The following is a 19,225-nucleotide window of genomic DNA, read 5'->3' on the forward strand; positions in this document are numbered from 1 at the left end:
CAGACAGAAGTAGAAATGGTAAACCTTTGCCCAAGGCATCAAATAATCCCATTTAGTAATTAATGAAGACAAAGGGGTTTGGCAACCATAGTCGGTTTAGCCCTTGGGGGCAGAAAGATTTGGAATGAACTAGGAACCAAAGGTCTGGAGTCTCCAAGTTATGGGACTTAGGGAAAATCTTAGGTTCTCAGAACCTCAATTTATTCTTTTCTAAAATGATGATAATATTGTCTATCCTTCTTGGGCACACAATTAATATTCAATAAGTATCTGTTAAGAATAATGAATGAATGTATGTGAAAATTCTGTTCAAATACATTGTTTACATGCTAGGTATTATAGCCAGATAGTCACAACAATGAAAACTACAATTGGTATAAACTTTATACTTTACAAAGAGATTTTACATACAAGGTCTCATGGAGTCTACAAGAAACCTTTTCTCCTTAAAGATACTGAGGGCATGACTTATTGCATGGAACTATGCGGGGTTATAATTACCCTTTGAGTGTTTGAGCAGATCTTATACTTTCTCAGGAGAACCTTCACTGACCCAGCACTGTCACTACCTGCTTCCAAAGTTCTCCTCATTTACCAATGGATCTTACTCCTGCTTCCAGATTGGCTAACTTTTAAAGCACAAGCCTCTAAATTAGCAACCTGCACCCATGGTCTACAGGGAATGCAATCTCAAACTCACTCCTGCTCTACAGCTTTCAAAATTTTGACTAAGGGAAACATTTCTGAAGGATTATAGAAGGATAGGCAGTCTATCTCTTCCTCTATATGTTTTTAATATTATCTCTGCCTTAAGCCTGCCGGTCAGAGACCAGTGAAGCTTGGGCCACATTGCTAACACCATACTCCCCCTGGTTCCCAGTTAAAATACCTATTTCCATATTTCCCTTCATAGTCAGGACATCAGCCTTTATTGAAGGACCTTCTAAAGAATGATATGACACTCAGCATTACGTTCACAGATATTGTTAAGTGTTTATTTCCTTAGAGAATGTCCTTTCAGGCCTCAGTATTAGAAATAGTTGTACTTTTCCAGACAACTCGTTTGTTTGGGTTTTGGATTGGTTTTGCTTTGTTTAATCTATTTATCATTATTTTTTATTGAGGTAAAATTCACATAGCATAAAATTAACCATTTAAAAGTGCACGATTGGTGGCATTTTGTACATTTACAAAGTTGTGCAACCATCACCTCTATCTAGTTCCAAAACATTTTCAACATTCCCAAAGGAGACCCCATACCTATTATGCAGGTATGCATACCTATTATGCATATAGGTATGCATATATTATGCATATAGGTATGCATACCTATATGCATACCTATTATGCAGACCCCATACCTATTTCTCCCCCCCTTCAGCCCCTGGCAACCTAATCTGCTTCCTGTCTCTATGGATTTAACTATTCTGGATATTTCATATAAATGGACTCATACAATAATGTGACCTTTTGTGTCTGACTCCTTTCACTTAGCATTTTGAAATTCATCAGGATGTAGCATGTGTCAGTACTTCATTTCTTTTTTATGGCTGCGTAGTATTTCCTAGTACGGATATACTACATTTTGTAGATAATTCATCCATTGATGGGAATTTTGGTGATTTCTACCTTTTGCTATTGTGAATAATGCTGCTATGATGTACAAGATGTACACTGATGCACACGTATCTGTTTGAATACCTGTTTTCAATCATTTTGGGTGTGTACCTAGGAATTTCAGTTCATATGGTAATTGTATATTTCACTTTTTGAGGAACCACAAAACTACTAATTTGTTTTTAACCTTATGGATGGATGCTGTTGGTTTGCTGACTTGCCATGTTTCCCTGTTTGAGATGACAGCTAGGAAGTTCATACTCAATTTTGTGTCCCAACTATAGCAAGTGTTTAGGGCTCCATAGCATATATTTAAAACATTAATCCCATTTCTAATGCCATCTAAATTTTCTGACTTTATATTCATGTGCCTCATTTTAAAAAGTGATTTCAATTTATTTTCTCTTCCAAAGATGATATGCATCTTTTTAGCTGTCTTTTAATTATTTGGGGAATACCATATAATTCCTTTGACAATCCAAAGGGTAGGTTTTATTAGTTTTCATCTTTTACAAATAAGGAAACTGAGGTTAGAAAAGTTACTTGATTCAAGTCTCAAGAACCAGATGGAAAACTGAAACCTATGACCTCAGAGTCCAAATTTCATGTTCTCTCCACTATAGCACGCCACTTCTTGAATACCTTTCTTAATTCATACAGTAATATGTGTAAAAATAAACTTAGCTCCCTCTTTTCTCACTCATCCTAAAGAGGGAGTAGTCTGTAATGAGGTGAGGAAGAGGACAAAAGATTTTACAATTGACCTATTTCTTAGTTTTATTTCTACATGCAACAACTAGAAAGAAAGCTCAGAAATATAAACTGATTATTTCACTTAACTTTCTAGCAGATCAAAGAAGTAACACAATATCATAATGATGGTATCACTTAACTTCTCTTAAAGTGCCTCAAGGATGTCTTCACTAGTTCGATCTACAAAGTTCCTGATGTTTATTTTCCTTTTTAATTGCCTAACTTTTATTCAACACTAACAGTGATTCTAAGGAAGAAGCCAGAATAAACAGGCTGAAAATACAACATGGTATTGAGAAATGTTAGATAAAATTCTTATCCTATGTTGTTGTGAGAATTAGCCAAGAAAGTTTCATAGCAAGAGCATCTGTTTTATTTTTCTGTATATAACTCAAACAGGTAAGGAAGGGTCATACAACTCCAGTAAACAACATACATATGATTGATAATTATAATCTACTCTGTGCAAGAAGGTGAATTGCTAAATCATGTACTGGGAGTCGTAGAGAGTATTTCACAGTAATATGTGAGGAACAAGTGTCTAAAAGTTGCGAGATTTGAGTTCTATTTCCAGTTCTGCAGTTAATTGTAGTAATATTTTACATTTTTTAAATTGCCTCATAATCAATAGCACCTTTTCATGATCTCATTTGATCTTTCCACCAACCCTAATAGGCAAGCAATTATAATCCTTGTTCTGTAGAGGAGAAAACTAAGGCTTAAGAAAGTTTGATCATTTGTTCTTTATGAGAGCTTACTAGATGAGGTCCAAAATCATTCCTAGATTGTCTCACTCTAAGTTCACTGTTCTTTCCAGCCCACCACAATACCTCATATGAGTTGATTGTACTTCACAGAATGAGTCACTTAACCTTTTCTCTTTTAGTTTCTTCATCTGTAAAATGAAGAAGTAAGAATACTTGACCATTAAGGTCTCTTACAAATTCAAAACTTTCTGAAAGTACTTTCGTATAATACTTCTTATTGTACATTTTTATTAGACTTATTTATATACTTGCCTTATTTCTCATGTTCTTTGAGATAAGGATCTGTGTCTGATTGAAATTTGCATCTCTCCAAGCTCCTGGCTTATTAAGTGATACCACATGTCACAAAATAGTATTAGAAAGACTTGCAGGTGACACACAAAGAAGAAATACATTAGGGATAAGACTCGTATAGGGTTATCTAGAAATAGAGAAATGTGAGTCTACAAATTCAGCATGAAGTTTAAGGAATACACCTGTAAAGAGGCTTATGACCCAGACTGCTCTAGAGATTTGGTTTCCTTAAGCAGCAAAAGGCATCTTAACACCGAAGTTTTCTGTCCCACATCATATAAGCAATGGTAAAGAGATCTGAACGCCTCAGTTTATGATTATCTATTCTTTTCAATGCAATCCTTTAGTGTTGTTTTATTTGTTATACAGGAACTTCATAGGAGATAGGCATAGAGAATCATCAGGTTTGTGTTTTATAATACTTTCAAACTTTGGGTTATGTATCCTTTGATGTTTCTTATCCATCCTTCCCAGAAGCTTAAGCATGGAGAGAAGGGATAACGGGGAGAGGACCACTTTTAGTTTTTGTTGATGGGATGGAAAGCTTTGTCTTCCATCACTCATGACTGAAACTTGTTCCTGACCCCTGCTTGCCTCTAAATAAGATCATTTCTGGCCACCCATACATGAGGAACATTTCTTCTTCTTTTTTTATTTGGCTGCATTGGGCCTTCGTTGCTGCGCACGGGCTTTCTCTAGTTGTGGTGAGCGGGGGCTACTCTTCATTGCGGTAGGCAGCCTTCTCATTGTGGTGGCTTCTCTTGTTGCGGAGCATGGGCTCCAGGTGCATGGGCTTCAGTAGTTGTGGCACGTGGGCTCAGTATTTGTGGTGCACTGACTTAGTTGCTCCGCAGCACGTGGGATCTTCCCAGACCAGGGCTTGAACCCGTGTCCCCTGAATTGGCAGACGGATTCTTTACCACTGCGCCACCAGGGAAGCCCTGCAACTTACATTTTTGATCAGTACTTTAGTTGTGCAATTCAGATGTATGTAACTCCAATTCAGGCATTTTCCCTATATCAAATCAATGAATGTCATGCCGACTTTTCAGTTGCTCATGTGTATTTTGTCAAGTCTCTAATTAAGACTACTGGATTTGTTCATTCACTTGTTCAACAAATATTTATTGAGTGCTTATTGTGGGCCAAACATTGTTCTAGGTGATGGAGATACTACAGTGAACAAAATAACATCATAGACTTTACATTTTAGCTCAAGAATATAGACATTAACAAATAACATGTAACGGGTCAGCTAATGATAGGTGCTAAGAAGAAAAACAAAACAAGGTAAATGGGATAGGGCGTAAAGGTGACAGGTGGATGATGCTATCTCATGTGGGTGGTTAGGAAGACCTTTCTGATAAAGGGCCATTTGTGTAGGCATCTGAAGGGAATGGTAAGGACAAAAACCCAGAGTGAGAATGTGCAAGGTGGGATCCTGCTTTCACAGAAAGGAGACCAACATGGCTGGTGAAGAGGGGTGGGGGTGGGGCATGAGCCATGGAAGACGAGGTCAGAACAGCGGTGGAGAAAGAATGGAGATCTTGTAAGGCCTTTTAGGCGATGGTAAGTACTTTGGATTTCACTCTGGGTGAGATGAGAAACCAAAGTAGGGTTTTGAGGAACAGAGCAACGTGATCTAATTTACTTGTAAGACCTGTTGTGTTGAGAATAGACTTTAGGAGAGGAAAAGGAAAGAAAAGAGATAAGTTAGGAGGCTATTGCAAAAATCCAGGTGAACAAGATTATGGGTTGGAACGTAGTAGTAGGGGGTGGAAGTAAGAAGCATTGGGATTCTGAATATATTTTAAAGGTAGAACTAAGCAGGATTTACAGATTGGATGTTAGATATGAGAGAAAGGAGTCAAGAATGACTCCAAGTTTTGGGGGCTGAGTATCCAGAAGAAAGGAGTTGTTATTTACTGAGATGTGGCAGCCTGGAGATACAATATTTTTCGGGGGGAGTCAAGAGATTCATTTGGATGTATTATGTTTGGGATTTCCAAGTAAAAGAGTCTGATAAACAGATGTATTATGAGTCTGGGCTAAAGTTATAAATATGAGTATCAGCAGCATATGGATGGAATTTAAAGCCATGGAAAATAACTAGATAGAAAAGAGAAAATGTAAGGGAACTGAGCCCTGAAGTACTGCAACATTTAGGGGATGAGAAGAAAACACGAAACCTGCAGAGGAGACTAAAAACAAGCTGGTGGTGTGTGAGATAGAGAAAAACTAAGAAAGTGATGTCTTGGAAGGTGCTAAGCCAAATTTCCGAAGATTCTCCTCATCTACCCTCCCTGTGGATAATGGACTCTTCCCATGAAGCCCTAAAGTTGATTATTGCCCCAAAGTTAAGGGACTCAAATATAAATCTGAGTAAATTTATAACTAATTAAACTAAATTAAGTAAAACTAAATTAAAAACTAATAAATGTTTATAAAGTTTCATACAGTAGTGGGATTATGAATAATATAATATGAATTTTGCTTTAATCGTTTTAAATGTTTAATCACGTTTTTAATAAAAATTAGCTTTGTAAAAGAATCTGAGGTAAGGTCCCAACTCATCTTTCTCTTCTTCGTTCGTATTAACTTATGTTCCCTTCTTAGCATTTTGACATTTTTGTGTAAAAATCCAAGTGGTGCATTTTTTCTAAAGGAAAGAAGTAATTGATGGCTAATGTCTGAATCATTTAAACTTCTTATGAAAAGATTAACTATATTTAAACAAGATGCATTATTGTTATTAAAGTCTTTAGTACCCATGGTTTTTGGGTGGGGTCTGAGCTACAAAACTTATATTCAGTAAGTGGAAAATTCTTTCTAGTTGAGCCCAAGTGGTTCTTTAATTACTTACCTAAACTTCTTGGTTTCAATTTGGTGTTTTAGGACTCTTAAAAGGCTTTAGCTCTTATAGGCCCTGCACCTCTGCTCCTATTTGAAATGCAGCATGAGTATCTTGGTCATTATAAAAGCCACCAGACACGTACCTTAATGAAGACAAATGTGCAAGTAAGATTTGTGTTATTCTTGAGTGTGGGCCAGCATGACAGCTTTTCAAAAATTCAAAAGCTGAGAGGGATCTTAGAAAGTATGTAGGCAAATCCTATTGTTTTTAGGTTAAAAAAATAAAGCCTAGGGCTTCCCTGGTGGCACGGTGGTTGAGAGTCTGCCTGCCGATGCAGGGGACGCAGGTTCGTGCCCCCCGTCTACATGACGTGGAGCAGCTGGGCCCATTAGCCATGGCCGCTGAGCCTGCGCGTCCGGAGCCTGTGCTCCGCAACGGGAGAGGCCACAACAGTGAGAGGCCCGCGTACCGCAAAAAATAAATAAATTAATTAATTAATTAAAAAAAATAAAGCCTAGCAGGTTATATTATTTGTCCAAGGTGCCTCAACTAGTTAGTGAGGAAATGAAGGTTAGAACGCAGGCATCCTCAGACCAGCTCTCTATACTATGGAGCTATATTTTAAGGGGGAAAAAAGTAACAGGATAAGAGAAGAAGCTTAGGAGTTCCCTGGTGGTGCGGTGGTTAAGAATCCACCTGCCAGTGCAGGGGACACGGGTTCGAGCCCTAGTCCGGGAAGATCCCACATGCTGCGGATTAACTAAGCCCGTGTGCCACAACTAATGAGCCTGTGCTCTACAGCCCGCGAGCCACAACTACTGAGCCCGTGTGCCACAATGACTGAAACCCATGTGCCTAGAGCCCGTGCTCTGCAGTAAGAGAAGCCACCACAATGAGAAGCCCACACACCTCAACGAAGAGTAGCCCCCACTCACCGCAACTAGAGAAAGCCCATGAGCAGCAATGAAGACCCAACGCAGCCAAAACTAAAATATAAATAAATAAATAAATTTATATTAAATAAAAAAGAGAAGACACTTGTCTGATTGTAACTTGGTTAAGGGTCTCTGGCCATTTTTCTTATTTTATATCAATACTCCTTTGTCACTGCCATGATCTCACTGAACAACCCTATTGAATGGCAGAAGCAAGTTATTATATTCTCACTTTATATAGGCAATGAAATTGAAGCATAGAGTTTCATTCACTTCTCCAAGATCACAAAGCTAGTACATGTGATAGTACCTAGGTCTTCTGAATTCTATTTAATTTTTCTTTCTATAATTAATCATATCAGGAGAAATATTTAAATATCTAGCAAAATAATCTCAGCAAAAGTACAAAACAAAACAACAACAACACTTTTGAGGTGCATACCAGTTGGAAGACAAGGGGGACAGGCTGATGATGGAACATGTAATGGCTGAAAAAATAGTAACAACTAACAGTGTTGCCATAGTAGCAAAACTGAGCAATTAGAAGCATTGATGCAAATGTCTTTGAACAAAAAGAATCAAATTCTATGAAAGAAGTAATTTTTGGTCAATCCTTACATTGTTTCAAGATACCAACTGCACAAATGCAAAGATGAGTAGATTTGAATTAACATCGATTTCTGGGTGAAGACATGGGAATTTTCGTTCATTAAAAACAGAATGGCTTCAATGTTATGACACGGCTGCCAGAAAAGCTACTGTAACCCTACGTGACAGTGATAAAAGGATGTATGTAGTAAAATTCGCTGGTCATGCTAAAATTGTATCACCATGTTAATCTTGGTGCCACACTTTTGTTTTTCGATACGCGGGCCTCTCAACCACTGCGCCGCCAGGGAAGCCCCTTGGTGCCACATTTTAAGAAGGACACTAAAAACCTGAAGTTCGTATAAGAGGCTGACCAGAATGGAAGTCTGGAAGCCATTTGAGCCATTGAGGAACTTTTTAGGAACTAGGGCATTAATTTGAAAATAAGGAGAATTAAGTGTTCTCTAAATTTATTCATTCACTCAACTAAAATTTATTGAGTGCTTACTACATGTCAGATTAGGTAGGGCCTTTTAGGTGACTGCAAAGACCTTGTCCAGTTTCTGCGTGAGTTGGGGAGCCATGTGGAGGATTTTAGATAGAGGAGTGACTGTATCTCACATGTTTTTGAGGCATCATTCTGGGAGTTATGTTGCAAAATAGGCTGTTGGGGGTGGGGCTAGGGTGGAAGCATGGAGACAAATCAGGTTACTGAAATAATCAGGCAAGAGCTGATGTTGTTTGGACCAGAGTGGTGGCAGTGGAGGAAAAGAGAAGTGATAGGATTTAGGATATATTTTGAATTTGGGATATATTTCATATATGTGAAGGGTTTTTTTAGGTTAAACTTAATTTAAATCTCTGTGTCTCCAGAAGATAGCACCAGGATCCGTGGATGGTGTTGGGAGGGGAAATGGGAGCAGGAGGATGGGATTTGCCAATTGACAGACTTTTCAATGGCAGAGAGAAGAAGTGGGGGGTGGGGGCAGAGCTGGAACATGAGTCTCTCCCTCTAATGTCATAGCATTTTGACTCAGTGTCACAGAGGAAGACAACATTCATAGCTGCGAGAAATATTATAGAATTTCAAAAAGTTCATGAAATTAGCAATATAAATTGCAAAGCATAAAACTGCTATTATATTTGTTCCATAATAGTGTAAAAACAATAAATTTTTTACAAAATATAAAAGGAGAAGAAAGACCATGACCCACCACTTTCTTAAAGAGTCACTTGGAATTACCAATAACAAGTTATCTGCATGACCGTCACCACCTCACACGCCCATTCATCCCACAATCATTTTTTGCACTCTACAACTATGAAACATAAGAAGTAACTAATAGGGGAATTCCCTGGCTGTCCAATGGTTAAGATTCAGTGCTTTCACTGCTGTGGCCCAGGTTCAATCCCTGGTAGGGGAACTAAAATCCCGGCCAAAAAAAAAAGTGACTAATAGAAAAATGAACAGCAAGGCTAAATATAGACGAATATTTCTACTTCAAAATGGTCTGATGTAAAAGTAATTGAAATTGGACTCATAGGACATGAACACCATACCTATGCCATTTGAGGAAGAAGAATTGAAATGTGGGCTGAAAGCAAGTCTAACATAAATGCAAAGGAGGACTCTTAACTAGTAAAGTATCACAATAATGGACTGATTTTTTTTTATTGAAGTGTAGTTGATTTACAATGTTGTGTTAGTTTCTGGTGTACAGCAAAGTGATTGCTATATATATATTTTTCCCCCTGTGCTATACAGTAGGACCTTGTTGTCTTGTTGTTTATCTATTTTATATACAGTAGTTTGTATCTGATAATCCCCTTTTGGCCATCTGCATGTCTTCTTTGGAGAAACGTCTAGGTCTTCTGCCCGTTTTTTTGACTGGGTTGTTTGCTTTTAGTCTACGAGCTGTTTGTATATTTTGGAAATTAACCCCTTGTCGGTCATATCGTTTGCAAATATTTTTCTCCTAGTCCGTAGGTTGTCTTATTGTTTTGCTTATGGTTTCCTTTGCTGTGCAAAAGCTTGTAAGTTTGATTAGGCCCCATTCATTTATTTTTGCTTTTATTTCTATCGCCTTAGGAGACTGACCTAAGAAAACATTGCTATGGTTTATGTCAGAGAATGTTTTGCATGTGTTCTCTCCTAGGAGTTTTATGGTGTCGTGTCTTATATTTAAGTCTTTAAGCCACTTTGAGTTTATTTTTGTGTATGCTGCAAAGGAGTGTTCTAACTTCATTGATTTACACGTGGCTGTCCAGCTTTTCCAACACCATTGCTGAATAGACTGTCTTTCCTCCGTTGTATATTCTTGCCCACTTTGTAAAACATTAATTGACAATAGGTGTGTGGGTTTATTTCTGGGCTAAAAAATCTAAAAAATAGTGGATATATGTATATGTATAACTGATTCACTTTGATGTACAGCAGAAACTAACACAACATTGTAAGTCAACTATACTCCAATAAAAATTAATTTTAAAAAATAAGAGGGATTGCTTTTTTTACTGTCCCTTTCTGATATTTCATCATTAGTGTAAAGAAATGCAACCGATTTCTGTATGCTAAATTGGTATCCTGCTACATTGCTGAAATAGTTTATCAGTTCTAGCACTTTTTGTGTGGAGTCTTTAGGGTTTTCTATGTATAGTATCGTGTCATCTGCATAGAATGGCAATTTTACCTCTTCCCTTTCAATTTGGATATCTTTTATTTCTGTTTCTCGTCTGATTGTTGTGGCTAGGACTTCCAATACAATATTGAATTGAAGTGGTGAGAGTGGGTATTCTTGTCTTGTTCTAGGTTTTAGTGGGAAGGCTTACAGCTTTTCACTGTTGAGTATTATATTGGCTGTGGATTTGTCACAAATGACTTTTATTATGTTGAGATATGTTCTCTCTATATCCACTTTGGTAAGAGTTCTTTTTTGTTGTTTTTTTTTTAACATCTTTATTAGAGTATAATTGCTTTACAATGGCGTGTTAGTTTCTGCTTTATAAGAAAGTGATTCAGGTATACATGTACATATATCCCCATAACTCCTCCCTCTTGCGTCTCCCTCCCACCCTCCCTATCACACCTCTCTAGGTGGTCACAAAGCACCAAGCTGATCTCCCTGTGCTATGCGGCTGCTTCCCACTAGCTATCTATTTTACATTTGGTAGTGTATATATGTCCATGCCACTCTATCACTTTGCCCCAGCTTACCCTTCCCCCACGCTGTGTCAAGTCCATTCTCTAGTAGGTCTGCGTCTTTATTCCCGTCCGGCCCCTAGGTTTTACATGACTTTTTTTTTTTTTTTAGCTTCCATATATATGTGTTAGCATACGGTATTTGTTTTTCTTTGACATCACTCTGTGTGACAGACTCTAGGTCCATCCACCTCACTACAAATAACTCAATTTCATTTCTTTTTATAGCTGAGTAATATTCCATTGTATATATGTGCCACATCTTCTTTATCCATTCATCTGTCGATGGACAATTAGGTTGCTTCCATGTCCTGGCTATTGTAAATAGAGCTGCAACAAACGTTGTGGTACATGACTCTTTTTGAATTATAGTTTTCTCAGGGTATATGTCCAGTAGTGGGATTAATGGGTTGTATGGTACTTCTATTTTTGTTTTTTAAGGAACCTCCATACTGTTCTCCATAGTGGCTGTATCAATTTACATTCCCACCAACAGTGCAAGAGAGTTCCCATTTCTCCACACCCAATCCAGCATTTATTGTTTCTAGCTTTTTTGATGATGGCCATTCTGACTGGTGTGAGGTGAGATCTCATTGTAGTTTTGATTTGCTTTTCTCTAATGATTAATGATGTTGAGCATTCTTTCACGTGTTTGTTGGCAATCTGTATATCTTCTTTGGAGAAATGTCTATTTAGGTCTTCTGCCCATTTTTGGATTGGGTTGTTTGTTTTTTTGATATTGAGCTGCATGCGCTGCTTGTAAATATTGGAAATTAATCCTTCGTCAGTTGCTTCATTTGCAAATATTTTCTCCCATTCTGAGGGTTGTCTTTTCATCTTGTTTATGGTTTCCTGTGCTGTGCAAAAGCTTTTGAGTTTCATTAGGTCCCATTTGTTTGTTTTTGTTTTTATTTCCATTTCTCTAGGAGGTGGGGCAAAAAGGATCTTCCTCTGATTTATGTGGTAGAGTGTTCTGCCTATGTTTTCCTCTAAGAGTTTTATAGTGTCTGGCCTTACATTTAGGTCTTTAATCCATTTTGAGTTTATTTTTATGTATGGTTAGGGAATGCTCTAATTTCATTCTTCTACATGTAGCTGTCCAGTTTTCCCAGCACCAATTATTGGAGAGGCTGTCTTTTCTCCAATGTATATTCTTGCCTCCTTTATCAAAAATAAGATGACCATATGTGTGTGGGTTTATCTCTGGGCTTTCTATCCTGTTCCATTGATCTATCTTTATGTTTTTGTGCCAGTACCATACTGTCTTAATTACTGTAGCTTTGTAGTATAGTCTGAAGTCAGGGAGCCTGATTTTTCCAGGTCCGTTTTTCTTTCGCAAGATTGCTTTGGCTCTTCGGGGTCTTCTGTGTTTCCATAAGAATTGTGAAATATTTTGTTCTAGTTCTGTGAAATATGCCAGTGGTAGTTTGATAGGGATTGCATTGAATCTGTAGATTGCTTTGGGTAGTAGAGTCATTTTCACAATGTTGATTCTTCCAATCCAAGAACATGGTATATCTCTTCATCTGTTTGTATCATCTTTAATTTCTATCATCAGTGTCTTATAGTTTTCTGCATACAGGTCTTTTGTCTCCTTAGGTAGGTTTATTCCTAGGTATTTTATTCTTTTTGTTGCAATGGTAAATGGGAATGTTTCCTTAATTTCTCTTTCAGATTTTTCATCATCAGTGTATAGGAATGCCAGAGATTTCTGTGCATTAATTTTGTATCCTGCTACTTTACCAAATTCATTGATTAGCTCTAGTAGTTTTCTGGTAGCATCTTTAGGATTCTCTATGTATAGTATCATGTCATCTGCAAACAGTGACAGTTTTACTTCTTCTTTTCTGATTTGGATTCCTTTTCTTTCTTTTCCATTTCTGATTGCTGTGGCTAAAACTTCCAAAACTACGTTGAATAATAGTGGTGAGAGTGGACATTCTTGTCTTGTTCCTGATCTTAGTGGAAATGGTTTCAGTTTTTCACCATTGAGGATGATGTTGGCTGTGGGTTTGTCACATATGGGCTTTATTATGTTGAGGTAAGTTCCCTCTATGCCTACTTTCTGGAGGATTTTTATCATCAATGGGTGTTGAATTTTGTCAAAAGCTTTTTCTGCATCTATTGAGATGATCATATGGGTTTTATTCCTCAGTTTGTTAATATGGTGTATCACACTGATTGATTTGCATATACTGATGAATCCTTGCATCCCTTGGATAAACCCCACTTGATCATGGTGTATGATCCTTTTAATGTGCTGTTGGATTCTGCTTGCTAGTATTTTGTTGAGGATTTTTGCATCTATGTTCATCAGTGATATTGGCCTGTAGTTATTTTGCTTTCTGACATCTTTGTCTGGTGTTGGTATCAGGGTGACGGTGGCCTCATAGAATGAGTTTGGGAGTGTTCCTCCCTCTGCTATATTTTGGAAGAGTTTGAGAAGGATAGGTGTTACCTCTTCTCTAAATGTTTGATAGAATTCTCCTGTGAAGCTATCTGGTTCTGGGCTTTTGTTTGTTGGAAGATTTTTAATCACAGTCTCAATTTCAGTGCTTGTGATTGGTCTGTTTATATTTTCTATTTCTTTCTGGTTCAGTCTCAAAAGATTGTGCTTTTCTAAGAATTTGTTCATTTCTCCCAGGTTGTCCATTTTATTGGCATATAGTTGCTTGTAGTAATCTCTCATGGTCCTTTGTATTTCTGTAGTATCAGTTGTTACTTTTCCTGTTTCATTTCTAATTCTATTGATTTGAGTCTTCTCCCTTTTTTTCTTGGAGAGTCTGGCCAGTGGTTTATCAATTTTGTTTATCTTCTCAAAGAACCAGCTTTTAGTGTTATTGATCTTTGCTATTGTTGTCTTCATTTCTTTTTCATTTATTTCTGATCTGATCTTTATGATTTCTTTCCTTCTGCTAACTTTGGGGGATTTTTTGTTGTTCTTCTTCTTCTTTCTCTAATTGCTTTAGGTGTAGTGTTAGGTTGTTTATTTGAGATGTTTCTTGTTTCTTGAGGTAGGATTGTATTGCTATAAACTTCCCTCTTAGAACTGCTTTTGCTGCATCCCATAGGTTTTGGGTCGTCATGTTTTCATTGTCAATTGTTTCTAGGTATTTTTTGATTTCCTCTTTGATTTCTTCAGTGATCTCTTGGTTATTAAGTAGTGTATTTTTTGCCTCCATGTGTTTGTATTTTTTACATATTTTTTTCCTGTATTGATATCTAGTCTTATAGCATTGTGGTCGGAAAAGATACCTGATGCGATTTCAATTTTCTTAAATTTACCAAGGGTTGATTTGTGACCCAAGATATTATCTATGCTGGAGAATGTTCCATGAGCACTTGAGAAGAAAGTGTATTCTATTGTTTTTGGATGGAATGTCCTATAAATATCAATTAATAAGTCCATCTTGTTTAATGTATCATTTAAAGCTTGTGTTTCCTTATTTATTTTCATTTTGGATGATCTGTTCATGGGTGAAAGTGGGGTGTTAAAATCCCCTAATATGATTGTGTTACTGTCAATTTCCCTTTTATGGCTGTTATCATTTGCCTTATGTATTGAGGTGCTCCTATGTTCGGTGCATAAGTATTTACAATTGTTATACCTTCTTCTTGGATTGATCCCTTGATCATTATGTAGTGTCCTTCTCTGTCTCTTGTAACAGTCTTTTTTTTAAGGTCTATTTTGTCTGATATGAGAATTGCTACTCCAGCTTTCTTTTGATTTCCATTTGCATGGAATATCTTTTTCCATCCCCTCACTTTCAGTCTGTGTGTGTCCCTAGGTCTGAAGTGGGTCTCTTGTAGACAGCATATATATGGGTCTTGTTTTTGTATCCATTCAGCCAGTCTATGTCTTTTGGTTGGAGCATTTAACCCATTTACATTTAAGGTAATTATTGATATGCATGTTCCTATTATCATTTTCTTAATTGTTTTGGGTTATTATAGGTCTTTTCCTTCTCTTGTGTTTCCTGCCTAGAGAAGTTCCTTTAGCATTTGTTGTAAAGCTGGTTTGGTGGTGCTGAATTCTCTTAGCTTTTGCTTGTGTTTAAAGGTTTTAATTTCTCCTGCGAATCTGAATGAGATCCTTGCTGGGTAGAGTAATATTGGTTGTAGGTTTTTCCCTTTCATCACTTTAAATATGTCCTGCCACTCCCTTCTGGCTTGCAAAGTTTCTGCTGAAAGATCAGCTGTTAAACTTATGGGGCTTCCCTTGTGTGTTATTTGTTGTTTTTCCCTTGCTGCTTTCAATATTTTTTCTTTGTATTTATAATTTTTGATAGTTTGATTAATATGTGTCTTGGCATGTTTCTCCTTGGATTTATTCTGTATGGGACTCTCTGTGCTTCCTGGACTTGATTAACTGTTTCCTTTCCCATATTAGGAAAGTTTTCAAATATAATCTCTTCAAATATATTCTCAGTCCCTTTCTTTTTCTCTTCTTCTTCTGGGACCCCTATAATTCGAAAATTGGTGCATTTAATGTTGTCCCAGAGGTCTCTGAGACTGTCCTCAGTTCTTTTCATTCTTTTTTCTTTATTCTGCTCTGCAGTAGTTATTTCCACTATTTTATCTTCCAGGTCACTTATCAATTCTTCTGCCTCAGTTATTCTGCTATTGATTCCTTCTAGAGAATTTTAATTTCATTTATTGTGTTGTTCATCATTGTTTGTTTGCTCTTTATTTCTTCTAGGTCCTTTTTAAACGTTTCTTGTATTTTCTCCATTCTATTTCCAAGATTTTGGATCATCTTTACTATCATTACTCTGAATTCTTTTTCAAGTAGACTGCCTATTTCCTCTTCATTTGTTTGGTCTGGTGGGTTTTTACCTTCCTCCTTCATCTGCTGTGTGTTTCTCTGTCTTCTCATTTTACTTGACTTACTGTGTTTGGGGTCTCATATTCACAGGGTGCAGGTTCGTAGTTTCCGTTGTTTTTGGTGTCTGCCCCCAGTGGCTAAGGTTGGTTCAGTGGGTCGTGTAGGCTTCCTGGTGGAGGGGACTAGTTTCTGTGTTTTGTTGGATGAGGTTAGATCTTATCTTTCCGGTGGGCAGGTCTGCGTCCAGTGGTGTGTTTTGGGGTGTCTGTGACCTTATTATGATTTTAGGCCGCCTTTCTTCTAGTCGGTGGGGTTGTGTTCCTGTCTTGCTAGTTGTTTGGCATAGGGTGTCCAGCACTGTAGCTTGCTGGTCGTTGAGTGGAGCTGGGTCTTGGCGTTGAGATGGAGATCTCTGGGAGATTTTCACCGTTTGATATTACATGGAGCTGGGAGGTCTCTGGTGAGCCAATGTCCTGAACTCGGTTCTCCCACCTCAGAGGCACAGGCCTGACAGCTGGCCGGAGCACCAAGACCCTGTCATCCACATGGCTCAGAATAAAAAGGAGAAAAAAAGAAAGACAGAAAGAAAAATAAATAAAATAAAATAAAGTTATTAAAATAAAAAATAATTTTAAAAAATTAAAAAGTAAGAAAAAGAAAGAAAGAAGAGAGCAACCAAACCAAAAACAAATCCACCAATGATAAGAAGCACTAAAAACTATACCAAAAAAAAAAAAGAAAAGGACAGACAGAACTGTAGGACAAATGGTAAAAACAATGCTATACAGACAAAATCACACCCAGAAGCATATACAAACACACTCACAAAAAGAGAAAAAGGAAAAAAATATATATATTTATCATTGCTCCCAAAGTCCACCTCCTCAATTTGGGATGATTCGTTGTCTAGTCAGGTATTCCACAGATGCAGGGTACATCAAGTTGATTGTGGAGCTTGAATCCACTACTCCTGAGGCTGCTGGGAGGGATTTCGCTTTCACTTCTTTGTCCACACAGCTCCTGAGGTTCAGCTTTGGATTTGGCCCCACCTGTGTGTGTAGGGCACCTGCGGGTGTCTGTTCTCCGCTCAAACAGGACGGGGTTAAAGGGGGAGCTGATTAGGGGGCTCTGGCTCACTCAGGCCGGGCGGAGGGAGGGGTATGGAGTGCGGGGCGAGCCTGCAGCCCCAGAGGCCGGCGTGACTTTGCAACAGCCTGAGGCGCGGCGTGTGTTCTCCCAGGAAAATTGTCCCTGGATCACTGGACCCTGGTAGTGACGGGCTGCACAGGCTCCCGGGAGGGGAGTTGTGGACAGTGACCTGTGCTAGCACACAGGCTTCTTGGTGCCTGCAGCAGTAGCCTTAGCATCTCATGCCTGTATCTGGGGTCCGCGCTGACAGCCGCGGCTCGCACCCGTCTCTGGAGCTCATTTAGGCGGTGCTCTGAATCCCCTCTCCTCGTGCACCGGGAAACAAAGAGGCAAGAAAAAGTCTCTTGCCTCTTCCGCAGCTCCAGACCTTTTCCCGCACTCCCTCCCGGCTAGCTGTGGCACTAGCCCCCTTCAGGCTGTGTGCACGCCGCCAACCCCAGTCCTCTCCCTGGGATCCGACCTCGGAAGCCCGAGCCTCAGCTCCCAGCCCCACCCGCCGTAGCGGGTGAACAGACAAGCCTCTTGGGCTGGTGAGTGCTGGTCAGCACCGATCCTCTGTGCGGGAATCTCTCCCCGCTTTGGCCTCGCACCCCTGTTGCTGAGCTCTCCTCCGTGGCTCCGGAGCTTCCCCCTGCCACCCCACCCCGCCACCGTCTCTACCCGCGAAGGGGCTTCCTAGTGTGTGGAAACTTTTCCTCCTTCACAGCTCCCTCCCAGTGGTGAAGGTCCAGTCCCTATTCTTTTGTCTCTTTTTTTTCTTCTGTCCTATGCCCTACCCAGGTACGTGAGGAGTTTCTTGCCTTTTGGGAGGTCTGAGGTCTTCTGCCAGCATTCAGTAGGTGTTCTGTAGGAGTTGTTCCACATGTAGATGTATTTCTGATGTATTTGTGGGGAGGAAGGTGATCTCCGCATCTTACTCTTCCATTATCTTGAAGGTTTCCTGGTAAGAGTTTTTTTTATCACGAATGAATATTGAATTTTATCAAATGCTTTTTCTGCATCTATTGAGATGATCATGTGGTTTTTATCTTTTCTTTTGTTGATGTGGTGTATCACATTGATTGATTTACATACATTGAACCATTCTTGTGATGCTGGGATGAATCCTACTTGATCATGGTGTATGACCTTATTTATGTGTTGTTGGATTTGGTTTGCTAATATTTTGTTGAGAATTTTTGCATCTACAGTCATCAAAGATATTGGCCTGTAATTTTCTTTTTGGTCGTGTCTTTGTGTAGTTTGGTATCAGGGTCATGGCAGCTTCATAGAATGACTTTGGGAGTGTTCCCTCCTCTCAAGTCTTTTGGAAGAGTTTGAGAAGGTTTGGTATAAGTTCTTCTTTGTATGTTTGGTAGAATTCCCCAGTAAAGCCATCTGGTCCTGGACTTTTGTTTGCAGGGAGTTTTGTTTTGTTTTGTTTTTTTCAATAATTGGCTGATTTTTGACACCTTACAAGTTCTTAGTATTTGATAGAAATATTTTGGTATTGTAATATAATCAAGAGTTTATGATTCAATCAGTAATTTTAAGTTAAGCCTTATCACTGTTATTATACATTTGTATATAATAAGAATTATGTTGTAGACGTAAGAGATAGTTTATTGAATCTGTATGTGTCTTTTATGTGCCAGGCAATGTGTAAGGGATTTAATCCTGAACAGGATGCACTAACTGTGCCGTGTCCTCAAGTAATTTATATTCTGGCTCAGTGGTTCTTAAACATTAATATACTTGAAAATCACCTAGAGAATTTGTTTAAAATGCAGATGGCCAGCTCCTTCCACTCCTACCCCTGCAGAAATGCTGATTTGGTAGATCTAGAGAGAATCCCAAGAATCTATCTCCATTTTAAACAAACTTCCCAGTAGATTCTACTGCAGGCGGTCCATGGACATCACTATGAGAAATCCTGGAATATGACAGAGAATGAGGAGAAACTATGGGTCTCTGTCAGCCTCTCGGGGGCAACAACTGGTGACTAGAATCAGTATGACTACTTACAAACAAACAAGCAGGTATCCTTTGGTGGAAAGATTATTCTTAGTGAGTAGGAAATCTTGGATGATTCTTAGGAAAGGATAACTTCCAATTCCCAGGCTACAGTTTTTCAAAATATCTGACCTTGTGGGGGGCATTTACCCATCAAACACACACCAGACCAATCATTCCATTTACCAGGTACTCGCAACAGTACCTTCTACCTTGACCTGCCACATCCACCGCCTCTAGAGGGATATACAG

This window comes from Lagenorhynchus albirostris, chromosome 11, assembly GCF_949774975.1.
Source record: "Lagenorhynchus albirostris chromosome 11, mLagAlb1.1, whole genome shotgun sequence".
In the NCBI taxonomy this organism is placed as follows: domain Eukaryota; kingdom Metazoa; phylum Chordata; class Mammalia; order Artiodactyla; family Delphinidae; genus Lagenorhynchus; species Lagenorhynchus albirostris.